The sequence below is a fragment of the Sitodiplosis mosellana genome, unplaced genomic scaffold, assembly GCF_009176505.1.
Source record: "Sitodiplosis mosellana isolate CC-2019 unplaced genomic scaffold, AAFC_SMos_1.0 Smas_scaffold_2, whole genome shotgun sequence".
Lineage (NCBI taxonomy): Eukaryota > Metazoa > Arthropoda > Insecta > Diptera > Cecidomyiidae > Sitodiplosis > Sitodiplosis mosellana.
The window spans coordinates 2,065,320-2,079,444 of NW_022595245.1; the positions used below are offsets into that span (position 1 = coordinate 2,065,320).

The 14,125-nt window shown below is 37.5% G+C and overlaps 1 protein-coding gene across 10 annotated transcripts in view; it reads left to right on the forward strand.

Annotated features, from left to right (window-relative positions):
• The window catches only part of LOC129565429 (neural-cadherin), a 261,698-nt gene that overhangs the window by 49,219 nt on the left and 198,354 nt on the right, over positions 1–14,125 (forward strand). The gene's annotated exons all lie outside the window — the stretch shown is intronic.

Genomic DNA, 14,125 nt, shown 5'->3' on the forward strand with positions numbered 1-14,125 from the left:
GAGAGAGAGAGAGAGAGAGAGAGAGAGAGAGAGAGAGAGAGAGAGTGTTTCCAATTTTACCAAATACCGAAACGCATACACACACATAGGGAGTATTTGATAATGCCAGACAATAGCGTTTGCATATTTTCATCGAATGTTGTCTAGATTGTTTTGAACAACATTTTCATCTGAATGATTATGTGTCTCAAGCGTCCAGATTTATCATCATTTTGCAAAATCTTCTTTTTTTATTATTATGGGAAATGATCAAAAGTAGAAAAAAAAATGAAAAAAATGAAGAAAAAAAAGACATCAGATTTAATAGCAGAAATGCAAAAGCTCTTCATTCATTAATTTCTTAGAGACTCACAAGCAAATACCCTTTTGTTTGACATGCTTCACAGACTTTTGATAGCATCAATTCTACCACAGAATGAAAAATCCTCAACTTCTCTTCGAACAACAACAGAATCCGTGGCTTAAAAAAATGCCAACATATTGTCAAGAGCAAAGGTAATGGGTATCGTTGTTTTTGCTGCTGCTGGCTGCGTAATCTGGCAAAACGAAGGAGCACACAACACAAACGAGCAACATTGCATCTCAATTAGTTGGCGTGTATAAGCTTCAAGTTGAACTTTTTACGACTAAAGCTCTTTACTACATTGATATGTGTTGTGTGTGTGTGTATGTTATGCTGTTTGATTTCGTAAACTGTTTCACATAACCCCGCACACACGCACACACGCACACATACCGAACCAACACACAGCTGCAAATGGTTGCAGAGATAAAAATTTATTATTTATTTGTGCGAGTTAATTATTCATAAGAGTATTCAGCGTTGCATGTGTTAACACACACTTGAGCATTTGGATACAATGTTGTGCGACTGTGTGCATGTTTAAGAACTTATTTTCTCTTCATCTCTCTCTCTCTCTCTCTCTCTCTCTCTCTCTCTCTCTCATTTCCTCTTGTATTCGGGTTTTTCCTCTTTAAAATTTGCGACGGGCAGAAGATGTGCTCTCGTCGTCTATTTATTTGTGGATAGCAATTTAACGAATCGTCGGGTGGCTTTGTTTGTTTTCCTTATTATAGTTTGCCGTATTTTGACTATTGTTGCAAGCTTAGGCAATATATGTGATTCTCTGTTTGGAAAATATTCGCATAGGAAATCATTGTTGTCTATTGTTTTTGAAGAGCGCATTTTGCATATATCACATTGTTGCTGTACACCAATCACCAACTTTCTTTACCAAACTATATTAAGCAGTTAAAGAGACAGAGCGCATAAGAGATTTTTGCCATTCATTTCATTGTTTCGTGAATGTGAATTGCTATTTGAAAATTGTTACGTCTGTTTATTTTCCTTAATGGCATGCTCATTAAATCATTTGCATTGATTTTTGATCACCGTTGCCACACTTATCACGTTTCAAGAACAATACAACGTTTATCTCTCACGGAGTGAGTGAGAGGGTGAAGTCGAGGAAACGAGAGCTAACGAAGCATCGAGCGAACGAGAGAGAAGTGCAAACGTACAGAGAAGAAGAAAAACAGAGAGATGAAGAGAAAGAGAGATGAATACAGAAGAATAAAGAAGCGATATTGGTCCAAAAGTCGTGCATGTTGGCGAAACTCGTTTCAGTTCCGGTTTTGGTTGGCACACGCGGAGCGTGTGTGTACTTTTGTGCCAACACGAATTATTTCATCATTAAGATTAGAGTTGATTTTGCCAACATCATCATCATCGTCGGAGAGAGAGCTTGTGAGTTTAATAGAATTTCCAATGAATATATTAATTTGCGAATCTTTGGAGCACAATGTTTTCGAGGCGATGTGTAGACATCAGGCGAAACAATTGCCGATTTATGCTTAAGTTAATGCAACGATTGTCTTAAGTCAAAACACACTGAGCTTATTGTCTACACTCTCGCATACACAACGCCACGATATGGGGACGATGAGAGACAAGAGAGAAATATGATTCAGTTTTCGTAAGTGGTTCTGTGCATTGATGATGAAATATTATTATGCGGTTTTGAAAAAGGTAATAATGTTTATGCACTATGGTGTAGCAAACATGCATCCTGCACATTTAAAACAATATGATACTGGTTTTGTGACGGCATGTGTTCTTGTCTCTAAGCTTTGCTATTCTTCGACTTTAAGCTTTGGTGAATTGGATCTCATTGTTTCAAGTGTGGCATGAGATGCATTCGAGAGAAAGCGAATTTTCTACACTTATGAACGGATTAACAATGTGTGTGTATCGCCGCTGGTGTGTGTATACCATTGAAAATTGTCTTTGCCCCCGAAACTGTGTGTAAGCGAAGCAATTTATCGAAAACCCGATGATATTGTGTTGTTGTTTGTTTTTGTGTGCGCAATAGAAACGATGAGGGCTTGGCAACAACACGCATCTTGTTTACACATTAGGTGCGCTTGTGTTGACTTCGTTCAGCATGGTGCATTTTGCCATGCATGTGGGCGAATGTGTGTGTGTGCAACTGAATCAAGGGATTCGAGTTATAATGCAAAAAAAAACCGAACAAAAACTTAATTCATTTTGAAAGCAAATTTATGGTAACAGCCACATGGATGGATTTGCATCTGGTGTTTTGTTATCAACTAACGCACATCTTTCACTCGGTTTTTCTCATGTAACACAGCGAGCCTGTGTCAGAGACATCGAAAGACAGCCGGTATCTGTGGAGTTCATCTGTGAATATCGTATCCGCAATGTGCTTGCCATGCTCTATCGCTTTCTAAACACAAAAAACGCCCTCGCAACACCAATGCTCCTTTCGCATTGTTTTGTTACCGCACTTATCGTAAATCCTAGCAAATTAGGTAATAAATATGTTGTTACTTCGCGGTTCTTGTTACTTTCGTACGTTTTGCTTCCACCTATAATCGACAGCACACTTCAAGTGACATCAACATTAAACTATTCATATTATTTACTGAATTAACTTGTGTGCAACACTTTGCTTGCCCTCGAAACGCCAATTTATTACCTTGATCCCACGTAATTACAAATCCATTTAATTAAGTTTACGACGAAAATGCAACCACATTCAAGTGTATATCGGAGCGTTTTTTTCCCATTTGACAGTGACTATAGTCACATATGTACTCTATACACAAAGCTCCGTGTAAAGCAATTTTTTCTCCCTCTTGAACATAGATCATGTTCATTTTTAACGATAAACTTTGTGCTGCAAACGAAAATATTAATGTAATATTTTTATATTTACAGTTTTGCTTTCAGTAATTTTAATTAATTATCCGGGATTTAATCTTTCTCTACCTCACTCGCAGTTCTATAGAAATATTACAGAATGAAAATGAAAATGATGCGCCATGAACCAACCCATGATAAATGAAATAAAAAATAATAATAACTTTCTCTGTAATTTAATTCTGAAAATGTAGTTTGTGTCGAATAAGAATCACCATGGCAAAAAATTAAAACAAAGCTTCCAGTTTCTGCTTTTAGCATCATATATCAAATTACGGACAAAAAATAGCACGGTAACGTAACTGTGCATTCATTTCATCGCTGTTTCTGCGGAATTCGGCAAACGACTGATTTTATTTTGTAAGCAAATATTCTGAGATGCACATCGCCGAGAAGAACATCCATTTCCATGGAAATATGTAATTTATGTGTTGTTTTTTCTCATCGAGTCGAGTACATATTCAAAATGGTGCTTTTTCGAGGGAATGTTCTTTTCCAAACATTCCACAGTAATCACTTTCTGTTCAGTGCTGAGCAGCAGATTTGTACACCATTCAGTTGACACATCCACTTGAACCATCCATTGTTCCGGAACGGTGATTATACTTGGTGATTTGATGGTGGGTCGCTTTGCGCCAGGTAACGCTCCCTTAAATGGTTTCGCGTTTATCTGCGATATCTGTGATAAAAATATCGAAATGATGGCACAAAAAAATTCGTGCCAAAAAATGGTTCTAAAAATAACGAAAAGTTCGACAAAAAATAAAGGACTTGAAATTTTACGTTCGAAGGAAAAAAGCAGAGATGACGTCAAAAGTGAAAAAAAACGCAGCTTGATTCTCAATCGATTAAAACTCTGTGTATTGACACGCTTTTCCCATACGATTACCGCTTTTTTTCTCGCTTTGCTGAACTGTTTTTTTCTCTGCTGCAAACGTTAATCATATGCACAGCGAGCGCATGTCTCACTCAAAATGTTGAGCATTTGTTTCAAACAGAATCTCTGTGTATCACTTTATGTGTGAAATTCAACTGTAGAATCTAAAGTTTGCTTGATACGACGAGGAGAGAAAAAAAAAATGCGAAAAAAGCCGCAAGGTAAACACACATAAAGTGCACTATGTTCAATTATGAAGGTTGGTATAATTTCCAGCATGAATTCACTAGAGTAGCATTTTGGAGTAGAGGGAGAGACATACACACATAGAGAGCAGAAAAAAAGTATGAATTACGAATTCATACCCAGCGGAATATTATGCATGAAACTTTTATTTGCCATCGTTTTATGTAGTCTCTCACAGTTTGAAGCGATGCTCTGCGTTTACAAGCGCTCGCTCGGATTGCGATGAGTGCGCGAGATCAGAAAAAGCAAGAGAGAGAGAAAGAGAGAGAGAGAGAGAGAGAGAGAGAGAGAGAGAGAGAAAAATGAGGCTTTGATAAATCGAAAAAGATTAGATTCGGGCCAGACAATTTACACGACGCCAACAAATATGTGTGCTTTACCTTTTGGTGTGGCGCAGTTTGTGTGACATTTGCTGATTTTCCGCTAATATATATTCGCCGTCGTTTGCTCGACTCAAAAACAATTTCGATTTAAGTTAGAGCAAAAGCATAACATTTCATGGTTTTTGACATGAAACTGTTACCACTGCGGCCGCCGCCGTGCGACTGATAGCATGTATAATTTCCCTAATGGAGAAATGATCCAATAGAAATGACAGACAGTTACAATTTTCAAATCAAAGGCATTCATTTCAAAGCGAGAAAAAAATAGATGAAAAACGAAAAGAAAAAAAAATCATTTCGATTATGGAAATTGAAAGAATTCACGTTGACTCTTCGGTTTGACACCGAATCGATATTTGCTCTGTCAAATTTTGATTGGGGTTTTGCATGTTGTACCACATCATAGTGGCATAGCTTTTATGTGATGATAAACTGGGCCTAAAACCATTATTATTATTATTATTATTATTGCAATAACTTGGAAAACAATAAAAAAATAATTTCCCGCATGGCAGTTGGCGTTTGTGTGTGTATGTGTGTGTGTGTGTGTGTGTCACGTAAAAATGCGTTGGCATTGATTGTTGTTTACAAAGCTGATGGTGCCGTTGTTTTCATTCAACATCCAACTGCCTGACATTTGATCTCTTCGTACCGCAGTAAAAGCCGCCAGTTTCTCAAAACCAAAAACATGTTACTAAGCAACTTCAGTCGTCGAGGCCGGAAGAGAAATATCCCAGCGAAAGAAGAACAATAAATTTTATAGCATAAAATGCGCTCAAAGTTACACACATTTCTACTTATATATATATATATATACTACTGTGTCCAAAAAGTAAGGTGACATTGCATTTATTTTGAAAATTCTTTATTTATTCTTCCAAATCAATTTCATCGCCTTCAAAGTAATCCCCTCCCGATACAATGCACTTATGCCAACGGATTTTCCAATCTTCGAAACAGTTGAAAAAGTCGACTTCAGGGATGGCCCTCAGCTCCGTCTTCGCTGCGGCTTCAATCTGCTCTATCGTCTCAAAACGGTGTCCCCGGAGCGGTCTTTTGAGCTTGTTGAACAGCCAGAAGTCGCACGGTGCCAAATCAGGTGAATACGGTGGTTGTGGAACGATATGAGTCGAGTTTTTGGCGAAATGTTCACGAAGAATGATCGCATTGTGAGACGATGCATTATCATGGTGCAAAAACCAAGAGTTGTCTTTCCACAATTCCGGCCTCTTTTGGCGGATAGCGTTACGCAAACGACGCATAACACTCAAATAATATTCCTTGTTGACTGTTTGACCCGGGGGAAGGAACTCATAATGCACAACACCCCGATAATCGAAGAAAACAGTCAACATGACCTTGATTTTTGAGCGACTTTGGCGCGGTTTTTTTGGTCTCGGCTCACCTTTGGCACGATATTCGCTCGATTGGTCGGTTGTTTCCGGGTCGTAAGCATAGATCCAAGTCTCGTCTCCAGTGATCATGCATTTCGTCTTGTCAATGTAGTCAGAAAGCATTGTTTCACACACGTCAACTCGACACCTTTTTTCCAAAAAATTCAATGATTTCGGTACCAGTCGAGATTTGACGCGTTTGAGGCCCAAAACATCCTTCAAAATGGTATTGACTGAGCCTTTCGATATGCCAATATCATCAGCAAGGTCTCTAATCGTTAATCGACGGTTTTCCAACACCAAATCTTTAATTTTTTGGACGTGAGCTTCGTCGGTTGAGGTTGATGGTCGCCCAGCACGCTCTTCGTCTTCGACACATTCACGGCCTGCTTGGAACTCACTATACCACTTGTAAACATTTTTTTTCGACATAGCCTCATCACCAAAGGCTTTCTGCACCATCCTCAACGAATCCGCAGCAGAAAATTGATTCCGCAAACAAAATTTAATGCAAATTCTTTGATCAACAAATTTCGACATCGCAAAAAACGAGAAATTCACTTTTAGCAGTCCACAAAACGAAGCGTATCTCAAACACTAATGAATATTTTGACGTGTAATTTGGCAGGGATGTCAAAGACAGTCCTACCAACCTAAAAATAAAAGGATTTTTTCAAATTCCCCAGCGCGCTAAATTTTAAATGCAATGTCACCTTACTTTTTGGACACAGTAGTACAAACAGGGAGTAAATCTGGTTGCAAAGTTAAAGTCACACAACGCCAAAGAAAGAAACAGTTTAATAAAAATAATATAATAACATCGTCATGGTTGTTTCGTATTCGAAACAGAGCGCCAGCGTACTGAACCACTGTGATCAACGTAGACGAATATTATGCATTTTATTTACTTTTTATTTCTTCACATATACGTTTTGTATGCCATTGAATCGTTCCGTTTGGTTAGAATTTAAGTGTCGTGTCTGGATTTGGTGTTTACGTCCTTTAGAAAAAGAAGCGACGAAGGCGATTTGGTTGTGGTTTGTAATACATGTGCACAATATTCCGCTGGTTAATCCCAGTTTGTGATTTTTTCATTCAAGGTTCTTATCTCGACACACCACCACCACCAACTTTTCTTCGAGCTACAAGTTCTCTAACGCTCTTCCATTGCAAAAAAATTCATCCATTACAAACACTCTTCCATTGCGAATGCTCTTCCATGCGCAAAATGGACTCAAACAGTCGGTACTTCCAATGCACTAAAAAACAACGAATAAAAATTGTCTTTGTACTGATTTTGAGGAAATAGATTTTTTATGTTGCCACTGTTTACGATCATCACTGGATATAAATCGTTATCCATTTTATCTCCGGCAATATTTCCCGCTCTAAATATTCACCACACACACTCTTTCTTTCTCATTCTCGGCGTCATTACGCACAGCTGATTAAAAGTCATTGATTTATATAATTTCCCTGGGTTTTTGCCGGAACAGAAAAGCGAGACACATGCACGAGAAGAAGAATGAAAAAAAAACGGACAGGAAAACAGCTTAACTTAATGAATTTCGCATTAAATTACTGTGCTAATTCGATTTAAAGACCATAAGCTGAAGGTGAATGCAAGTGCTGATTTGAACTAATGTTAACCCAGGATGTGCATTTAAATCCGAACCTAGCACCGTTTGTTCTCTCGCTCGCTGCATTAATCTTGTAATTTGGACAAACTTGCAATTATTTGGTACGATGGTTTGGGGTCCATCATGTAGTTTTGGGATGCCATCTCTCGAACTTCTGTTCTAATGAAATTAAAATTTAAATTAATGAAAATTTATTCTTTTTTTTCTCTCTTCTGCAGGTATGTTTTTGTGCTTTAATTATGAGGCATGATTTTTTCTTTCTCGTTTCTGTTCGGGTGCACCACAAATTGCACTCGTGAGACTATACATCATTATGCTGTTCGGTGTTCATATTCGGTAAATTCTACTACTACTACGGTACTTAAGCTACCGCGGTTCAAGTATACGCTCTTTGAGCGGCGGGAAAAAAAGAACAAAAAAAAACTTTTGAATACCGAGATTTTTTTTTGTGTTTGGGTCGTTTTGCTAAAAGAGGCATAACAAGTATTAATGCTCTCTTGAGGTAAGTTTAGCTCATTTTTAAATATATTTTTTTCTCTCTTGATTCACTATTATTCCACTTGGAACAAATGCAGCGAGTTTTTTTTTCCGCAGCTATTTTACATGAACAAAAAATAAAATAAAATTATAGTCTTGTGACCTCTTGTAAAATTGCGTCCATTATCTTTGGTTTTAAATGTTCTCTCGACAAACAACAAGCAAAGTAGTTACATTCATTGCAAACTATTTACACACTTAATGTGAAAGAAAGAAAGAAAGAAAAAAAATGAGGGAAAAAATGGAATGAAACAAATAACAACAAATGAATATTCCAGTTTAAACAATAACGGGTGCGAGCGCAAAAAAGAAATAATCATGCAGAAATGCATGGGAAAAAGTTTCGATCGTGATATTCAGCAGCGAACTGGGGTTAGTGCGAGTCAAGGGAAATGGGGATGAGAGAGTTAAGCGAAAAACAGGACGTTTATATTCATAAGAGTGGAAGATTTGGCAAAATGAAAACATATAACACTGGCACAAGTGTACGAAAAGCACACACACACACACACACACACACACACACAACGAGAACGATACACACAGACAGATCTGTGATCTCATTTGTTTTGGCTGGAGCAGTTTCTCGGCTCTTATGAAAAGTTCTCTTCACGTTTTTCCATAAAATGTGTTTGCCCTTTGTTATTATTCTGTGTGGCCTTTTTTTCTCTTGCTTCGTTATGTAGTCGGGGTGAAATCCCAACGATTGCACACGCACATTTGGCGCGCACACAGAGAGTTTGCTCGTCTCGATGTCGTTTTTTTCAACTTCGTGTGCCTTTAACTGCATTTAATTTAATCCATTTAGAATGGAATGGCCATGAATGTGAATAAATGAGTGTGGCAACACGGTAATAAGTGATGCTCTAATGCTGCGACAGTCAAGCAAGCGAGCTAAAGCACGACCAAAGCACAACATGAATTGTAAACAAAGCATACAAACGCAGCGAGCAAGGGAGAGAGAGAGAGAGATAAAAAAACCGAGCCTCCGTGAATCATACGCGCCTCTGTAGATCGGCGAGGAAAATTATTCACTTGTTTGTTTATGTACTCAGCAGAATTTTCTATGTTATTTTTGTTATTTTTTATTTCTCTCTCTCTCTCTCTCTCTTCTCACGGTCACTGCACAACGACTATGAAGCACAATGTATACCATAAAAAGATTGAGCAAATGGTTACAAAGAAGAGAAAAAAAGAAAACTACAGCTAGAATAAAAAAAACTGTGTGTGCAACTCAACCCAACAAGTGCCACCCAACAAAAGGTTAACGCATATATAAAGCATTTTAAATTGAGTTGGAACAATGATCATAATCATTGCCATCCTTTTATTATATATTAGAAATGGCTGACTCAGTTAAACTTTCGCTCTCTCAGTCCCATTTTTATTTCCAAAATGATGACATTTACGAGGACGACAACGACGGCGGCGGCAAGGATGCGTGTAATTCTTTTTTTCGTTCGTGCATTTATGGAACAAATACAACTCATTTGCATATTGCCATTTTTTCGCGCACACTGCAATGGGATCATTTCAAGAGTTTTAACATGCAAATCAAGTGCATTCTTCATAGCAAATTAGTATGAGAAACAAGCGAGAAAAAAAGCACACACTTTTTTCTGTATCTTCTCACATAATTTCACCTCTTTGATGGGTGCAACGGCGGCAGTGGCGCTGGCCAAAAGCATCTCAAATTTTCGCCATAGAGAAATCTATATGAATATCATTAGCACTTTTTGTTGCATGCAACATGATGCGTTGAAAAAGACGAAAGCAAAAACACAGATGAATACAAATCTAAATGTGAATTAGTCTTTTGCGTCATTCATGTGATTATCGTTCAAGTGAATGTTGTTTTGAGCAAAAAAAGAGGGCTTTTAGAGAAACTCTCAACTCTACACATGTATACAGTGTGTAGAACCAGCACAATTGAAATATATATGTTTAGTTCTATAGAATTTCATGTAGTCGATTTAACATGGCATCCCAAAAAAAGGCGGCACTCATATTATATAAAACGAGTGGAATACACATTTCCTGTCTCTCTATCTCGGTGTATAGCGATTTTTAGATATGTTATGGCATATTTCAAAATGAAGTTTTCCATCGCATATCAAAAGTTGTCGCACACTGTACAGCACAGCATATACTTGACACAATCATCAAAGAGGGAAAAACTCGCTCGTTCGCTCTCTTGAAGTAACTGGGTCTCAAGTGCATACATATTTCCATCAAATGCAAAATTCCCATGTATGCATAGCACATCATTTTATCCCTATTCCGTATTCACCAACGCCATGAAACCTTATCAAACCCGAAGTTTTTTTCCTTCCACTCTATCTTCCTTGGAGAATCTTGAAATTTTCATTTGTCAAATGTTAATGACTCAATCTGAGTGAAAAATTATTCATTATTTAATTCCATTGATATTTTTTTTCGCTCTCGCTCCTCGCTCTCTCCACTTCTTTCATTTATCATCAAAAGTTTTATAATTTGTAAATCAGATCTAACATTTTTTTCTCTCTTCTGCTTGCATTTGCATAGCCAGAGAGAGAGAGAGAGACAGTGTATGAATTATAGTGCAGTTTCTGTACATATATTTGAGGACCCAATTTAATGACATCTCCGAAAAGATTCCGCAAATTACACAATTATTATTTGCACTATCAAAACGAAAAGTTTTCGCTTGAGCAAGAGCACGAGAGCGAGAGCAAGAGAAAGACAGAAGCTATGAAAAAATGCTACAGGAAGAACCGTACTTTTCTCTATCTCGTCTGTGTATATATGTTGATGTCATTCTGTCGCTATAAATTCCAACTCTAAGGAAAAACGATTATACAACAAGAACTGCACTCGTATAATGGATAATAAATTAGATTGTTTTCCCGGACAATTCTCTCTCTTGTGCTTTGTTTTTCTGGACCCGGCGTGTGTATAAGTATGCGATCATTGGGCTAACTAAGCTGAGGAGCAGTTTTCTCTCTTGCTTTCGCTTGCTCACTCGCTCGCTCGCTCGCTCGTTGTTGCTCTGGTTCGATGGCATCCAGCGGAAATGATGAACAATGCCACCGAAAAACTATTTTTCCGGCCCAAGCCATATACAACGAAAAAAGAAAATCTCATTTCATTATTTGTGTGTATGTTAGCCTCAATGTTTTATCTCGCTTGCAACGCACGAAAAAAAGTATCACCGAAAATTTAGATCCATTTGTGAATGTGTGCCTACGAAAATAAATATTTGCTTTTCTCATGGCGAAGCAGCAGCAGCAGTGGCAGTCTAGTTTTCTTTAGCCACTAATTCCCAGTCTCCGGTCCTCGGTTCAGTACAACTGAATCATTTTCAGAGTTGAAGTGAACGAGAGCGAGAAAAAAAAATGTTTGTTATCGAAAAATATTTGCTCGATTTGATTAAATTCTGAAGTTTGCATTGGGAAAAAATAAATATTTCGATGACTTCATCGAGCGGAAATTATTTAGACAGAGCCAGAGAGGGAGAGACACAAGAACGAGACAAAAAAAAAATAGTAGCAGCAACAACCATTGGTGAACATGAATCTGCATAGTAATTCAATTTTATGGCGAACAGAGAATCGAAAACTTTTTTTTTCGTCCGTTTTTCTCTGCCATCTAGTGCAAATATTTCGTCCGAATGCCATTGTTTTATGTTGGCATTTGTGGCTGAGCGCGCGCACACACACACTCGCTGCCCCGAAACATTCTTCGTTGGGCATTTGGTGACGATGCAAACCATAATAAATAGTTTTTATGTACTTCGACACACATAAAAATCACTGACATTACCATTGTGCATCGCAATGGTCTCACTCTCTCTATCTGGGTATCTAAGCCCAAGCGATTCCGACCAATTTTTTTTATACCAACTTAATTAAATAGAGTTTATGCGATTGGGTCAGTTTTATTGATTTTCATCACAACAGCACAGAAAAAATTGCAAAACTACAGAATAAAAAAAAAACAACAGAAAATCGTACAACTCAAATCAAACAAACCCCCAGATTAATTATTCAAGTAATCTCAGTTAATTACCTTGAAGATAAAATTATTAATGGATTTCATGTCGTTGCGCGTCAAATATGAATAAATCACTTTTTTGGACTACAACTTGTGTTTTTTTCATCTCTTGGAGTATGAAAAATGGAAAAGTAGAGAAAGAGACAGAAAACAAACTCTTCTCTTGATAATTTGCATATCAAAATAATGGAAATCCTTTTTCTTCGAGCATATTCGTGTTAAGCATCGCATCGAAATTGTGTGCTCAATCGTCATAACAGTTTTACAGTGAAAACTTTTTTCGTGCTTTTCCGATTTTTTTCTTCGCACATACACACACACACACAGTTACTTTTTTTAATGACAAAAACTTTTTCGAATTCATCGTTGCTTCTTCTTCAGCGAGACAGAAACAATAAAAATGGGGAAAGCTTTAAGTTGAAAGAAAAACGACATACAGAACACGAAGAAAAAAAAACCAACCGTACACAAATTTGCATACAAAACATTCGCATTAATTTTTGTGTTCGTCTATATCTGTGTCTCACTCTCGGACCCCGGTATGTGTTCGACTCCAGCGGTTCGTTTGCTTGAAACGTCATTTGCATCGTTTCTTTTTTCATTCTCACTTTTTTTCCCTCACACTCACTCTCTTTCTGCCCCACACCCTCATACACACCGAATTCTCTTTCCTTGCTCCCTCTTTCGTCTGGTTTCAGTCATTTTTTGCTGCTAGTTTATTTAATTTTGTGCTTCGTTTGTTATCTGTTTGTTTATATCATTTCTTCATTCAGTCCAAAACAGGAGACACACGCAGACCGCGCCAACACAGCGTAAGATATTGCTTTGATGCGGTAGTACTATAAATACCCCAAAGTAACTAAACACACACAAACACACACACACACACAACGGGAGCGAATCTTCTAACGAAATCAGCAAACAAACAATATTAAATTCAAAGAATACTTATGAATTAATTTAATTTGAAATACCTTGTCTTGGTTGCCTGAACAACGCTGCGAAGTTTTTTTTTTCTGCAGCGGCCATGGTAAAAATAATCTCACACACAATCTTTTTACCATCTATTTGTTGAACCACTTTTTGAAGTGAAATGTGTACTCTTGCACCATGAAAATTGCAAGCGCAAAACATTCTTCGCAGACAATTGCATGAGGAGAAAAAAAAATCCCGTTGAAATTAGAACTGGGCTTCATTACCAGTTCTCAATTCTTTAGTGCATTGTTTGACAGTTGCATTTACTACAAAACCAACTAAAAAAAATTGGAACGAAACCTTTCAGAACAGACTCACAAAACAGACGGAATTTATTCAAACGCCGACGAATTCGAAATACAACAAGAGAGAAAAAGAATGTGTCCAAGAATAAGTAGTTTGCATCGTGAGTATAACTTTTCATGTTCCAAAAAGACTTGATTCAAATTTTGTTTGCATTCGTTTTGCGCTGACGTTCAAATTCTCCGATTCAGTCATACTCTCTCCAAGTCTCCTCTCCATCTGCGTTTCCTCAATCGAGCGAAAACTTTTATGCTTTGAGCAATTCAATGTTTTCATTGGATTTTACAGATAGTTTTACTCTATTTGGCCCAGCATCCCCGATGGAGAATGAGGGAGACGACGGACGGTTTGTGTTTGCGCAAAAATTTTAAATACACAAGTCACAAATGACCAGGACCGGAAAATTTTCAATTAATATGCATGTACAAATTAGTACAAATTAGCATTTATTCATTTCTTGAAACTATTACAAGCCACTGTTTGTGATGTCATGGTGATGCAGACAAAGTCCAAAA